This window comes from Amia ocellicauda, unplaced genomic scaffold (assembly GCF_036373705.1).
Source record: "Amia ocellicauda isolate fAmiCal2 unplaced genomic scaffold, fAmiCal2.hap1 HAP1_SCAFFOLD_29, whole genome shotgun sequence".
In the NCBI taxonomy this organism is placed as follows: Eukaryota; Metazoa; Chordata; class Actinopteri; order Amiiformes; family Amiidae; genus Amia; species Amia ocellicauda.
Genome location: NW_027102854.1, coordinates 895,464 through 908,492, shown reverse-complemented (window position 1 = coordinate 908,492; position 13,029 = coordinate 895,464). Strand labels below are relative to the sequence as shown.

At 46.1% G+C, this 13,029-nt stretch overlaps 9 non-coding genes and 27 pseudogenes across 9 annotated transcripts; all 36 read left to right on the top strand.

Moving 5' to 3' along the window:
- Positions 1-255: 255 nt before the first annotated feature.
- On the top strand, positions 256-374 carry LOC136728553 (uncharacterized; annotated as a pseudogene).
- Positions 375-593: 219 nt separating this feature from the next.
- LOC136728581 (uncharacterized) lies at positions 594-712 on the top strand (annotated as a pseudogene).
- Positions 713-927: 215 nt separating this feature from the next.
- Positions 928-1,046, top strand: LOC136727821 (uncharacterized; annotated as a pseudogene).
- Positions 1,047-1,255: 209 nt separating this feature from the next.
- On the top strand, positions 1,256-1,374 carry LOC136727939 (uncharacterized; annotated as a pseudogene).
- A 221-nt stretch (positions 1,375-1,595) lies between these two features.
- LOC136728388 (5S ribosomal RNA) lies at positions 1,596-1,714 on the top strand. The gene has a single exon (XR_010808738.1). It is a non-coding gene; the product is annotated as a 5S ribosomal RNA (ribosomal RNA).
- A 215-nt stretch (positions 1,715-1,929) lies between these two features.
- LOC136727810 (uncharacterized) lies at positions 1,930-2,048 on the top strand (annotated as a pseudogene).
- Positions 2,049-2,266: 218 nt separating this feature from the next.
- LOC136727788 (uncharacterized) lies at positions 2,267-2,385 on the top strand (annotated as a pseudogene).
- Positions 2,386-2,595: 210 nt separating this feature from the next.
- Positions 2,596-2,714, top strand: LOC136728457 (uncharacterized; annotated as a pseudogene).
- Positions 2,715-2,922: 208 nt separating this feature from the next.
- Positions 2,923-3,041, top strand: LOC136728561 (5S ribosomal RNA). Its single transcript, XR_010808761.1, has one exon. It is a non-coding gene; the product is annotated as a 5S ribosomal RNA (ribosomal RNA).
- Positions 3,042-3,601: 560 nt separating this feature from the next.
- On the top strand, positions 3,602-3,720 carry LOC136727731 (uncharacterized; annotated as a pseudogene).
- A 215-nt stretch (positions 3,721-3,935) lies between these two features.
- LOC136728205 (uncharacterized) lies at positions 3,936-4,054 on the top strand (annotated as a pseudogene).
- Positions 4,055-4,275: 221 nt separating this feature from the next.
- LOC136728617 (uncharacterized) lies at positions 4,276-4,395 on the top strand (annotated as a pseudogene).
- Positions 4,396-4,614: 219 nt separating this feature from the next.
- LOC136728314 (5S ribosomal RNA) lies at positions 4,615-4,732 on the top strand. Its single transcript, XR_010808670.1, has one exon. It is a non-coding gene; the product is annotated as a 5S ribosomal RNA (ribosomal RNA).
- Positions 4,733-4,947: 215 nt separating this feature from the next.
- Positions 4,948-5,066, top strand: LOC136728161 (uncharacterized; annotated as a pseudogene).
- Positions 5,067-5,286: 220 nt separating this feature from the next.
- Positions 5,287-5,405, top strand: LOC136728288 (5S ribosomal RNA). Its single transcript, XR_010808647.1, has one exon. It is a non-coding gene; the product is annotated as a 5S ribosomal RNA (ribosomal RNA).
- Positions 5,406-5,616: 211 nt separating this feature from the next.
- On the top strand, positions 5,617-5,735 carry LOC136727904 (uncharacterized; annotated as a pseudogene).
- A 224-nt stretch (positions 5,736-5,959) lies between these two features.
- Positions 5,960-6,078, top strand: LOC136727730 (uncharacterized; annotated as a pseudogene).
- A 215-nt stretch (positions 6,079-6,293) lies between these two features.
- LOC136728204 (uncharacterized) lies at positions 6,294-6,412 on the top strand (annotated as a pseudogene).
- A 221-nt stretch (positions 6,413-6,633) lies between these two features.
- Positions 6,634-6,753, top strand: LOC136728615 (uncharacterized; annotated as a pseudogene).
- Positions 6,754-6,974: 221 nt separating this feature from the next.
- On the top strand, positions 6,975-7,093 carry LOC136727874 (uncharacterized; annotated as a pseudogene).
- Positions 7,094-7,303: 210 nt separating this feature from the next.
- Positions 7,304-7,422, top strand: LOC136728010 (uncharacterized; annotated as a pseudogene).
- Positions 7,423-7,639: 217 nt separating this feature from the next.
- LOC136728716 (uncharacterized) lies at positions 7,640-7,758 on the top strand (annotated as a pseudogene).
- Positions 7,759-7,973: 215 nt separating this feature from the next.
- On the top strand, positions 7,974-8,092 carry LOC136728137 (uncharacterized; annotated as a pseudogene).
- A 221-nt stretch (positions 8,093-8,313) lies between these two features.
- On the top strand, positions 8,314-8,432 carry LOC136728353 (5S ribosomal RNA). The gene has a single exon (XR_010808706.1). It is a non-coding gene; the product is annotated as a 5S ribosomal RNA (ribosomal RNA).
- A 220-nt stretch (positions 8,433-8,652) lies between these two features.
- Positions 8,653-8,770, top strand: LOC136728313 (5S ribosomal RNA). Its single transcript, XR_010808669.1, has one exon. It is a non-coding gene; the product is annotated as a 5S ribosomal RNA (ribosomal RNA).
- Positions 8,771-8,986: 216 nt separating this feature from the next.
- On the top strand, positions 8,987-9,105 carry LOC136728160 (uncharacterized; annotated as a pseudogene).
- A 220-nt stretch (positions 9,106-9,325) lies between these two features.
- Positions 9,326-9,444, top strand: LOC136727769 (uncharacterized; annotated as a pseudogene).
- A 224-nt stretch (positions 9,445-9,668) lies between these two features.
- LOC136727873 (uncharacterized) lies at positions 9,669-9,787 on the top strand (annotated as a pseudogene).
- A 218-nt stretch (positions 9,788-10,005) lies between these two features.
- On the top strand, positions 10,006-10,123 carry LOC136728391 (5S ribosomal RNA). The gene has a single exon (XR_010808740.1). It is a non-coding gene; the product is annotated as a 5S ribosomal RNA (ribosomal RNA).
- A 554-nt stretch (positions 10,124-10,677) lies between these two features.
- Positions 10,678-10,796, top strand: LOC136727872 (uncharacterized; annotated as a pseudogene).
- A 221-nt stretch (positions 10,797-11,017) lies between these two features.
- On the top strand, positions 11,018-11,136 carry LOC136728381 (5S ribosomal RNA). Its single transcript, XR_010808731.1, has one exon. It is a non-coding gene; the product is annotated as a 5S ribosomal RNA (ribosomal RNA).
- Positions 11,137-11,357: 221 nt separating this feature from the next.
- LOC136728427 (uncharacterized) lies at positions 11,358-11,475 on the top strand (annotated as a pseudogene).
- Positions 11,476-11,691: 216 nt separating this feature from the next.
- LOC136728159 (uncharacterized) lies at positions 11,692-11,810 on the top strand (annotated as a pseudogene).
- A 221-nt stretch (positions 11,811-12,031) lies between these two features.
- Positions 12,032-12,150, top strand: LOC136727739 (uncharacterized; annotated as a pseudogene).
- Positions 12,151-12,360: 210 nt separating this feature from the next.
- On the top strand, positions 12,361-12,479 carry LOC136727896 (uncharacterized; annotated as a pseudogene).
- A 224-nt stretch (positions 12,480-12,703) lies between these two features.
- LOC136728308 (5S ribosomal RNA) lies at positions 12,704-12,822 on the top strand. Its single transcript, XR_010808665.1, has one exon. It is a non-coding gene; the product is annotated as a 5S ribosomal RNA (ribosomal RNA).
- Positions 12,823-13,029: the final 207 nt, after the last annotated feature.

Here is a 13,029-nt window from a genome sequence, read left to right as displayed (position 1 = left end):
GCGAAAGGGGGTCAAACACAGTATTAGAATGGTGTTCCTAATAATCCTTTAGGTGAGTTCATCGTAGCTCTTAATACTCTCTTTCTGTCTGGAGGAGATATAATTGAAGAATTGTACACGTACCCGGCTACTTTCAACACCCTTTCCTGCACTGATATTTTTCCCTCCATTTTTCTTTTTTTTTTTTTTTTTTTTGCTGGAAGTTCCGTCAATACCCGTCAGTCTTTAAGAGACATCATGCAGCCAGGCCTCTTGGCTTGTGGCCACACCGTCCTGAACGCGCCCGATCTCGTCAGATCTCGGAAACTAAACGGGGCAGGGCCTGGTCAGTACTTGGATGGGAGATCTCCTGGAAATACCAGGTGCTGCCAGCTTTTAACGTCTCCTGGGGAACTTCATCGTAGCTCTTAATACTCTCTTTCTGTCTGGAGAAGACATAATTGAAGAATTGTACACGTACCCGGCTACTTTCAACACCCTTTCCTGCACTGATATTTTTCCCTCCATTTTTCTATTTATTTATTTTTTTTCTTGCTGGAAATTCCGTCAATACCCGCCAGCCTTTAAGAGACATCATGCAGCCAGGCATCTCGGCTTGCGGCCACACCATCTTGAACGCGCCCGATCTCGTCAGATCTCGGAAGCTAAACGGGGCAGGACCTGGTCAGTACTTAAATGTGAGACCTCCTGGAAATACCTGGTGCTGCAAGCTTTTACGTCTCCTGGGGAACTTCATCGTAGCTCTTAATACTCTCTATCTGTCTGGAGGAGATATAATTGAAGTATTGTACACGTACCCAGCTACTGTCAACACCCTTTGCTGCACTGATATTTTTCCATCCATTTTTCTTTTTTTTTTTTTTTTTTGCTGGAAGTTCCGTCAATACCCGCCAACCTTTAAGAGACATCATGCAGCCAGGCATCTCGGCTTGCGGCCACACCATCCTGAACGCGCCCGATCTCGTCAGATCTCGGAAGCTGAACGGGGCAGGACCTGGTCAGTACATGAATGTGAGACCTCCTGGAAATACCTGGTGCTGCAAGCTTTTACGTCTCCTGGGTAACTTTATCATAGCTCTTAATACTCTCTATCTGTCTGGAGGAGATATAATTGAAGTATTGTACACGTACCCAGCTACTGTCAACATCCTTTGCTGCACTGATATTTTTCCATCCATTTTTCTTTTTTTTTTTTGCTGGCAGTTCCGTTGATACCCGCCAGCCTTTAAGAGACATCATGCAGCCAGGCCTCTTGGCTTGAGGCCACACCGTCCTGAAGACGCAAGATCTCGTCAGATCTCGGAAGAAAAACTGGGCAGGGCCTGGTCAGTAATTGGATGGGTGACCTCCTGGAAATACCAGGTGCTGCAAGCTTTTTACATCTCCTGGGTAACTTCAGCGTAGCTCTTAATACTCTCATTCAGTCTGGAGGAGATATAATTGAAGAATTGTACATGTACCCGGCTACTTTCAACACCCTGTCCTGCACTGATATTTTTCCCTCCATTTTTCTATTTTTTTTTTTTTTTTTTTTTGCTGGAAGTTCCGTCAATACCCGCCAGCCTTTAAGAGACATCATGCAGCCAGACATCTCGGCTTGCGGCCACACCGTCCCGAACGCGCCCGATCTCGTCAGATCTCGGAAGCTAAACGGGGCAGGACCTGGTCAGTACTTGAATGTGAGACCTCCTGGAAATACCTGGTGCTGCAAGCTTTTACGTCTCCTGGGTAACTTTATCGTAGCTCTTAATACTCTCTATCTGTCTGGAGGAGATATAATTGAAGAATTGTACACGTACCTGGCTACCTTCAACACGCTTTGCTGCACTGATACATTTCCCTCCATTTTTCTTTTTTCTTTTGTTTTTTGCTGGAAGTTCCATCAATACCCTCCAGTCTTTAAGAGACATCATGCAGCCAGGCCTCTTGGCTTGAGGCCACACCGTCCTGAAGACGCAAGATCTCGTCAGATCTCGGAAGCTAAACGGGGCAGGGCCTGGTCAGTACTTGGATGGGAGACCTCCTAGAAATACCAGGTGCTGCAAGCTTTTTACGTCTCCTGGGTAACTTCATCGTAGCTCTTAATACTCTCTTTCTGTCTCCAGGAGATATAATTGAAGAATTGTACACGTACCCGGCTACTTTCAACACCCTTTCCTGCACTGATATTTTTCCCTCCATTTTTCTATTTTTTTTTTTTTTTTTTTCTGGAAATTCCGTCAATACCCGCCAGCCTTTAAGAGACATCATGCAGCCAGGCGTCTCGGCTTGCGGCCACACCGTCCTGAACGCGCCCGATCTCGTCAGATCTCGGAATTTAAACGGGGCAGGGCCTGGTCAGTACTTTTATGGGTTACCTTCTGGAAATACGAGGTGCTGCAAACTTTTTACGTCTCCTGGGAAACTTCATCGTAGGTCTTAATACTCTCTATCTGTCTGGAGGAGATATAATTGAGAAATTGTACACGTACCCGGCTACTTTCATCGTCCTTTGCTGCACTGGTATTTTTCCCTCTATTTTTTTTTTTTTTTTTTGCTGGCAGTTCCGTCAATACCCGCCAGCCTTTAAGAGACATCATGCAGCCAGGCGTCTCGGCTTGCGGCCACACCATCCTGAACGCGCCCGATCTCGTCAGATCTCGGAAGCTAAACGGGGCAGGACCTGGTCAGTACTTGAATGTGAGACCTCCTGGAAATACCTGGTGCTGCAAGCTTTTACGTCTCCTGGGTAACTTCATCGTAGCTCTTAATACTCTCTTTCTGTCTGGAGGAGATATAATTCAAGTATTGTACACGTACCCGGCTACTTTCAACACCCTTTGCTGCACTGGTATTTCTCCCTCCATTTCTCTTTTTTTTTTTGCTGGCAGTTCCGTCAATACCCGCCAGCCTTTAAGAGACATCATGCAGCCAGGCGTCTCGGCTTGCGGCCACACCATCCTGAACGCGCCCGATCTCGTCAGATCTCGGAAGCTAAACGGGGCAGGGCCTGGTCAGTACTTGGATGGGAGACCTCCTGGAAATACCAGGTGCTGCAAGCTTTTTACGTCTGCTGGGTAAGTTTATCGTAGCTCTTAATACTCTCTTTCTGTCTGGAGGAGATATAATTGAAGTATTGTACACGTACCCGGCTACTTTCAACACCCATTGCTGCACTGATATTTTTCCCTCCATTTTTCTTTTTCATTATTATTTTTTCTGGAAGTTCCGTCAATATCCGCCAGCCTTTAAGAGACATCATGCAACCAGGCCTCTCGGCTTGCGGACACACAGTCCTGAACGAGCCCGATCTCGGAAGATCTCGGAAACTAAACGGGGCAGGACCTGGTCAGTACTTGGATGGGAGATCTTCTGGAAATACCAGGTGCTGCCAACTTTTTACGTCTCCTGGGAAACTTCATCGTAGCTCTTAATACTCTCTCTCTGTCTGGAGGAGATATAATTGAAGTATTGTACACGTATCCAGTTACTGTCAACACCCTTTGCTGCACTGATATTTTTCCATCCATTTTTCTTTTTTCTTTTTTTATATTTTTTTATTGCTGGAAATTCCGTCAATACCCGCCAGCCTTTAAGAGACATCATGCAGCCAGACATCTCGGCTTGCGGACACACCGTCCTGAACGTGCCCGATCTCGTCAGATCTCGGAAGCTAAACGGGGCAGGACCTGGTCAGTACTTGAATGTGAGACCTCCTGGAAATACCTGGTGCTGCAAGCTTTTACGTCTCCTGGGTAACTTTATCGTAGCTCTTAATACTCTCTATCTGTCTGGAGGAGATATAATTGAAGAATTGTACACGTACCCGGCTACCTTCAACACGCTTTGCTGCACTGATATTTTTCCCTCCATTTTTCTTTTTTCTTTTGTTTTTTGCTGGAAGTTCCATCAATACCCTCCAGCCTTTAAGAGACATCATGCAGCCAGGCCTCTTGGCTTGAGACCACACCGTCCTGAAGACGCAAGATCTCGTCAGATCTCGGAAGAAAAACTGGGCAGGGCCTGGTCAGTAATTGGATGGGTGACCTCCTGGAAATACCAGGTGCTGAAAGCTTTTTACATCTCCTGGGTAACTTCAGCGTAGCTCTTAATACTCTCATTCAGTCTGGAGGAGATATAATTGAAGAATTGTACATGTACCCGGCTACTTTCAACACCCTGTCCTGCACTGATATTTTTCCCTCCATTTTTCTATTTATTTATTTTTTATTTTTTGCTGGAAGTTCCGTCAATACCCGCCAGCCTTTAAGAGACATCATGCAGCCCGGCCTCTTGGCTTGCGGCCACACCGTCCTGAACACAACCCGATCTCGTCAGATCTCGGAAGCTAAACGGGGCAGGGCCTCGTCAGTACTTGGATGGGAGACCTACTGGAAATACCTGGTGCTGCAAGCTTTTTACGTCTCCTGGGAAACTTCATCGTAGCTCTTAATACTCTCTATCTGTCTGGAGGAGATATAATTGAAGTATTGTACACGTACCCGGCTACTTTCAACAGCCTTTGCTGCACTGATATTTTTCCCTCCATTTTCCTTTTTTTTTTTTTTTTTTTTTTCTGGAAGTTCCGTCAATACCCGCCAGCCTTTAAGAGACATCATGCAGCCAGGCCTCTTGGCTTGCGGCCACACCGTCCTGAACGCGCCCGATCTCATCAGATCTCGGAAGCTAACGGGGCAGGGCCTGGTCAGTACTTGGATGGGTGACCTCCTGGAAATACCAGGTGCTGCAAGTTTTTTACGTCTCCTGGGTAACTTCATCATAACTCTTAATACTCTCTTTCAGTCTGTAGGAGATATTATTGAAGAATTGTACACGTACCCGGCTACTTTCAAAACCCTTTGCTGCACTGATATTTTTCCCTCCATTTTTCTTTTTTCTTTTTTTTTTTCTGGAAGTTCCGTCAATACCCGCCAGCCTTAAAGAGACATCATGCAGCCGGTCCTCTAGGCTTTCGGCCACACCGTCCTGAATGCGCATGATATCGTCAGATCTCGGAAGCTAAACGGGGCAGGACCTGGTCAGTACTTGAATGTGAGACCTCCTGGAAATACCAGGTGCTGCAAGCTTTTACGTCTCCTGGGTAACTTTATCGTAGCTCTTAATACTCTCTTTCAGTCTGCAGGAGATATAATTGAAGAATTGTACACGTACCCGGCTACTTTCAACACCCTTTCCTGCACTGATATTTTTCCCTCCATTTTTCTATTTTTTTTTTTTTTTTTTTTTGCTGGAAGTTCCGTCAATACCCGCCAACTTTTAAGAGACATCATGCAGCCAGGCCTTTCGGCTTGCGGCCACACCGTCCTGAATGCGCCCGATCTCGTCAGATCTCGGAAGCTAAACGGGGCAGGGCCTGGTCAGTACTTGGATGGGAGACCTCCTAGAAATAGCAGGTGCTGCAAGCTTTTTACGTCTCCAGGGTAACTTCATCGTAGCTCTTAATACTCTCTTTCTGTCTCCAGGAGATATAATTGAAGAATTGTACACGTACCCGGCTACTTTCAACACCCTTTGCTGCACTGGTATATTTCCCTCTATTTTTCTTTTTTTTTTTTTGCTGGCAGTTCCGTCAATACCCGCCAGCCTTTAAGAGACATCATGCAGCCAGGCATCTCGGCTTGCGGCCACACCATCCTGAACGCGCCCGATCTCGTGAGATCTCGGAAGCTAAACGGGGCAGGACCTGGTCAGTACATGAATGTGAGACCTCCTGGAAATACCTAGTGCTGCAAGCTTTTACGTCTCCTGGGTAACTTTATCGTAGCTCTTAATACTCTCTCTCTGTCTGGAGGAGATATAATTGAAGTATTGTACACGTATCCAGTTACTGTCAACACCCTTTGCTGCACTGATATTTTTCCATCCATTTTTCTTTTTTCTTTTTTTATATTTTTTTATTGCTGGAAATTCCGTCAATACCCGCCAGCCTTTAAGAGACATCATGCAGCCAGACATCTCGGCTTGCGGACACACCGTCCTGAACGTGCCCGATCTCGTCAGATCTCGGAAGCTAAACGGGGCAGGACCTGGTCAGTACTTGAATGTGAGACCTCCTGGAAATACCTGGTGCTGCAAGCTTTTACGTCTCCTGGGTAACTTTATCGTAGCTCTTAATACTCTCTATCTGTCTGGAGGAGATATAATTGAAGAATTGTACACGTACCCGGCTACCTTCAACACGCTTTGCTGCACTGATATTTTTCCCTCCATTTTTCTTTTTTCTTTTGTTTTTTGCTGGAAGTTCCATCAATACCCTCCAGCCTTTAAGAGACATCATGCAGCCAGGCCTCTTGGCTTGAGACCACACCGTCCTGAAGACGCAAGATCTCGTCAGATCTCGGAAGAAAAACTGGGCAGGGCCTGGTCAGTAATTGGATGGGTGACCTCCTGGAAATACCAGGTGCTGAAAGCTTTTTACATCTCCTGGGTAACTTCAGCGTAGCTCTTAATACTCTCATTCAGTCTGGAGGAGATATAATTGAAGAATTGTACATGTACCCGGCTACTTTCAACACCCTGTCCTGCACTGATATTTTTCCCTCCATTTTTCTATTTATTTATTTTTTATTTTTTGCTGGAAGTTCCGTCAATACCCGCCAGCCTTTAAGAGACATCATGCAGCCCGGCCTCTTGGCTTGCGGCCACACCGTCCTGAACACAACCCGATCTCGTCAGATCTCGGAAGCTAAACGGGGCAGGGCCTCGTCAGTACTTGGATGGGAGACCTACTGGAAATACCTGGTGCTGCAAGCTTTTTACGTCTCCTGGGAAACTTCATCGTAGCTCTTAATACTCTCTTTCTGTCTCCAGGAGATATAATTGAAGAATTGTACACGTACCCGGCTACTTTCAACACCCTTTCCTGCACTGATATTTTTCCCTCCATTTTTCTATTTTTTTTTTTTTTTTTTTTTGCTGGAAGTTCCGTCAATACCCGCCAACCTTTAAGAGACATCATGCAGCCAGGCCTTTCGGCTTGTGGCCACACCGTCCTGAACGCGCCCGATCTCGTCAGATCTCGGAAGCTAAACGGGGCAGGACCTGGTCAGTACATGAATGTGAGACCTCCTGGAAGTACCTGGTGCTGCTAGCTTTTACGTCTCCTGGGTAACTTTATCGTAGCTCTTAATACTCTCTATCTGTCTGGAGGAGATATAATTGAAGTATTGTACACGTACCCAGCTACTGTCAACACCCTTTGCTGCACTGGTATATTTCCCTCTATTTTTCTTTTTTTTTTTTTGCTGGCAGTTCCGTCAATACCCGCCAGCCTTTAAGAGACATCATGCAGCCAGGCATCTCGGCTTGCGGCCACACCATCCTGAACGCGCCCGATCTCGTGAGATCTCGGAAGCTAAACGGGGCAGGACCTGGTCAGTACATGAATGTGAGACCTCCTGGAAATACCTAGTGCTGCTAGCTTTTACGTCTCCTGGGTAACTTTATCGTAGCTCTTAATACTCTCTCTCTGTCTGGAGGAGATATAATTGAAGTATTGTACACGTATCCAGTTACTGTCAACACCCTTTGCTGCACTGATATTTTTCCATCCATTTTTCTTTTTTTATATTTTTTTATTGCTGGAAGTTCCGTCAATACCCGCCAACCTTTAAGAGACATCATGCAGCCAGGCATCTCGGCTTGCGGCCACACCATCCTGAACTCGCCCGATCTCGTCAGATCTTGGAAGCTAAACGGGGCAGGACCTGGTCAGTACTTGAATGTGAGACCTCCTGGAAATACCTGGTGCTGCAAGCTTTTACGTCTCCTGGGTAACTTTATCGTAGCTCTTAATACTCTCTATCTGTCTGGAGGAGATATAATTGAAGGATTGTACACGTACCCGGCTACCTTCAACACGCTTTGCTGCACTGATATTTTTCCCTCCATTTTTCTTTTTTCTTTTATTTATTCCTGGAAGTTCCATCAATACCCTCCAGCCTTTAAGAGACATCATGCAGCCAGGCCTCTTGGCTTGAGGCCACACCGTCCTGAAGACGCAAGATCTCGTCAGATCTTGGAAGCTAAACGGGGCAGGACCTGGTCAGTAATTGGATGGGTGACCTCCTGGAAATACCAGGTGCTGAAAGCTTTTTACATCTCCTGGGTAACTTCAGCGTAGCTCTTAATACTCTCATTCAGTCTGGAGGAGATATAATTGAAGAATTGTACATGTACCCGGCTACTTTCAACACCCTGTCCTGCACTGATATTTTTCCCTCCATTTTTCTATTTATTTATTTTTTATTTTTTGCTGGAAGTTCCGTCAATACCCGCCAGCCTTTAAGAGACATCATGCAGCCCGGCCTCTTGGCTTGCGGCCACACCGTCCTGAACACGCCCGATCTCGTCAGATCTCGGAAGCTAAACGGGGCAGGGCCTCGTCAGTACTTGGATGGGAGACCTCCTGGAAATACCTGGTGCTGCAAGCTTCTTACGTCTCCTGGGAAACTTCATCGTAGCTCTTAATACTCTCTATCTGTCTGCAGGAGATATAATTGAAGTATTGTACACGTACCCGGCTACTTTCAACAGCCTTTGCTGCACTGATATTTTTCCCTCCATGTTCCATTTTTTTTTTTTTTTTTTTTTTCTGGAAGTTCCGTCAATACCCGCCAGCCTTTAAGAGACATCATGCAGCCAGGCCTCTTGGCTTGCGGCCACACCGTCCTGAACGCGCCCGATCTCATCAGATCTCGGAAGCTAACGGGGCAGGGCCTGGTCAGTACTTGGATGGGTGACCTCCTGGAAATACCAGGTGCTGCAAGTTTTTTACGTCTCCTGGGTAACTTCATCATAACTCTTAATACTCTCTTTCAGTCTGTAGGAGATATTATTGAAGAATTGTACACGTACCCGGCTACTTTCAAAACCCTTTGCTGCACTGATATTTTTCCATCCATTTTTCTTTTTTCTTTTTTTTTTTGCTGGAAGTTCCGTCAATACCCGCCAGCCTTAAAGAGACATCATGCAGCCGGGCCTCTCGGCTTTCGGCCACACCGTCCTGAATGCGCATGATATCGTCAGATCTCGGAAGCTAAACGGGGCAGGACCTGGTCAGTACTTGAATGTGAGACCTCCTGGAAATACCAGGTGCTGCAAGCTTTTACGTCTCCTGGGTAACTTTATCGTAGCTCTTAATACTCTCTTTCAGTCTGCAGGAGATATAATTGAAGAATTGTACACGTACCCGGCTACTTTCAACACCCTTTCCTGCACTGATATTTTTCCCTCCATTTTTCTATTTTTTTTTTTTTTTTTTTTTGCTGGAAGTTCCGTCAATACCCGCCAGCCTTTAAGAGACATCATGCAGCCAGGCATCTTGGCTTGCGGCCACACCATCCTGAATGCGCCCGATCTCGTCAGATCTCGGAAGCTAAACGGGGCAGGACCTGGTCAGTACATGAATGTGAGACCTCCTGGAAATACCTAGTGCTGCAAGCTTTTACGTCTCCTGGGTAACTTTATCGTAGCTCTTAATACTCTCTCTCTGTCTGGAGGAGATATAATTGAAGTATTGTACACGTATCCAGCTACTGTCAACACCCTTTGCTGCACTGATATTTTTCCATCCATTTTTCTTTTTTCTTTTTTTCTTTTTATTTTTTGCTGGAAGTTCCGTCAATACCCGCCAACCTTTAAGAGACATCATGCAGCCAGGCCTTTCGGCTTGTGGCCACACCGTCCTGAACGCGCCCGATCTCGTCAGATCTCGGAAGCTAAACGGGGCAGGACCTGGTCAGTACATGAATGTGAGACCTCCTGGAAGTACCTGGTGCTGCTAGCTTTTACGTCTCCTGGGTAACTTTATCGTAGCTCTTAATACTCTCTATCTGTCTGGAGGAGATATAATTGAAGTATTGTACACGTACCCGGCTACTTTCAACAGCCTTTGCTGCACTGATATTTTTCCCTCCATTTTCCATTTTTTTTTTTTTTTTTTTTGCTGGAAGTTCCGTCAATACCCGCCAGTCTTTAAGAGACATCATGCAGCCAGGCCTCTTGGCTTGCGGCCACACCGTCCTGAACGCGCCCGATCTTATCAGATCTCGGAAGCTAACGGGGCAGGGCCTGGTCAGTACTTGGATGGGTGACCTCCTGGAAATACCAGGTGCTGCAAGCTTTTTACGTCTCCTGGGTAACTTCATCATAGCTCTTAATACTCTCTTTCAGTCTGTAGGAGATATTATTGAAGAATTGTACACGTACCCGGCTACTTTCAAAACCCTTTGCTGCACTGATATTTTTCCCTCCATTTTTCTTTTTTCTTTTTTTTTTTGCTGGAAGTTCCGTCAATACCCGCCAGCCTTAAAGAGACATCATGCAGCCGGGCCTCTTGGCTTTCGGCCACACCGTCCTGAATGCGCATGATATCGTCAGATCTCGGAAGCTAAACGGGGCAGGACCTGGTCAGTACTTGAATGTGAGACCTCCTGGATATACCAGGTGCTGCAAGCTTTTACGTCTCCTGGGTAACTTTATCGTAGCTCTTAATACTCTCTCTCAGTCTGCAGGAGATATAATTGAAGAATTGTACACGTACCCGGCTACTTTCAACACCCTTTCCTGCACTGAAATTTTTCCCTCCATTTTTCTATTTTTTTTTTTTTTTTTTTTGCTGGAAGTTCCGTCAATACCCGCCAACCTTTAAGAGACATCATGCAGCCAGGCCTTTCGGCTTGTGGCCACACCGTCCTGAACGCGCCCGATCTCGTCAGATCTCGGAAGCTAAACGGGGCAGGACCTGGTCAGTACATGAATGTGAGACCTCCTGGAAGTACCTGGTGCTGCTAGCTTTTACGTCTCCTGGGTAACTTTATCGTAGCTCTTAATACTCTCTATCTGTCTGGAGGAGATATAATTGAAGTATTGTACACGTACCCAGCTACTGTCAACACCCTTTGCTGCACTGATATTTTTCCATCCATTTTTCTTTTTTTTTTTTTTTTTTAATTTTGCTGGAAGTTCCGTCAATACCCGCCAACCTTTAAGAGACATCATGCAGCCAGGCCTCTCGGCTTGCGGCCACACCGTCCTGAATGTGCCCGATCGCGTAAGATCTCGGAAGCTAAACGGGGCAGGACCTGGTCAGTACTTGGATGGGAGACCTCCTGGAAATACCTGGTGCTGCAAGCTTTTTACGTCTCCTGGGAAACTTCATCGTAGCTCTTAATACTCTCTATCTGTCTGGAGGAGATATAATTGAACTATTGTACACGTACCCGGCTACTTTCAACAGCCTTTGCTGCACTGATATTTTTCCCTCCATTTTCCATTTTTTTTTTTTTTTTTTTTTTGCTGGAAGTTCCGTCAATACCCGCCAGTCATTAAGAGACATCATGCAGCCAGGCCTCTTGGCTTGCGGCCACACCGTCCTGAACGCGCCCGATCTAATCAGATCTCGGAAGCTAACGGGGCAGGGCCTGGTCAGTACTTGGATGGGTGACCTCCTGGAAATACCAGGTGCTGCAAGCTTTTTACGTCTCCTGGGTAACTTCATCATAGCTCTTAATACTCTCTTTCAGTCTGTAGGAGATATTATTGAAGAATTGTACACGTACCCGGCTACTTTCAAAACCCTTTGCTGCACTGATATTTTTCCCTCCATTTTTCTTTTTTCTTTTTTTTTTTGCTGGAAGTTCCGTCAATACCCGCCAGCCTTAAAGAGACATCATGCAGCCGGGCCTCTTGGCTTTCGGCCACACCGTCCTGAATGCGCATGATATCGTCAGATCTCGGAAGCTAAACGGGGCAGGACCTGGTCAGTACTTGAATGTGAGACCTCCTGGAAATACCAGGTGCTGCAAGCTTTTACGTCTCCTGGGTAACTGAATCGTAGCTCTTAATACTCTCTCTCAGTCTGCAGGAGATATAATTGAAGAATTGTACACGTACCCGGCTACTTTCAACACACTTTCCTGCACTGATATTTTTCCCTCCATTTTTCTATTTTTTTTTTTTTTTTTTTTTTGCTGGAAGTTCCGTCAATACCCGCCAACCTTTAAGAGACATCATGCAGCCAGGCCTTTCGGCTTGTGGCCACACCGTCCTGAATGCAACTGATCTCGTCAGATCTCGGAAGCTGAACGGGGCAGGGTCTGGTCAGTACTTGGATGGGAGACCTCCTAGAAATACCAGGTGCTGCAAGCTTTTTACGTCTCCTGGGTAACTTCATCGTAGCTCTTAATACTCTCTTTCTGTCTCCAGGAGATATAATTGAAGAATTGTACACGTACCCGGCTACTTTCAACACCCTTTGCTGCACTGGTATATTTCCCTCTATTTTTCTTTTTTTTTTTTGCTGGCAGTTCCGTCAATACCCGCCAGCCTTTAAGAGACATCATGCAGCCAGGCATCTCGGCTTGCGGCCACACCATCCTGAACGCGCCCGATCTCGTCAGATCTCGGAAGCTAAACGGGGCAGGACCTGGTCAGTACATGAATGTGAGACCTCCTGGAAATAACTAGTGCTGCAAGCTTTTACGTCACTTGGGTAACTTTATCGTAGCTCTTAATACTCTCTCTCTGTCTGGAGGAGATATAATTGAAGTATTGTACACGTATCCAGCTACTGTCAACACCCTTTGCTGCACTGATATTTTTCCATCCATTTTTCTTTTTTCTTTTTTTCTTTTTATTTTTTGCTGGAAGTTCCGTCAATACCCGCCAACCTTTAAGAGACATCATGCAGCCAGGCCTTTCGGCTTGTGGCCACACCGTCCTGAATGCGCCTGATCTCGTCAGATCTCGGAAGCTAAACGGGGCAGGGCCTGGTCAGTACTTGGATGGGAGACCTCCTAGAAATACCAGGTGCTGCAAGCTTTTTACGTCTCCTGGGTAACTTCATCGTAGCTCTTAATACTCTCTTTCTGTCTCCAGGAGATATAATTGAAGAATTGTATACGTACCCGGCTACTTTCAACATCCTTTCCTGCACTGATATTTTTCCCTCCATTTTTCTATTTTTTTTTTTTTTTTCTTTTTGCTGGAAGTTCCGTCAATACCCGCCAACCTTTAAGAGACATCATG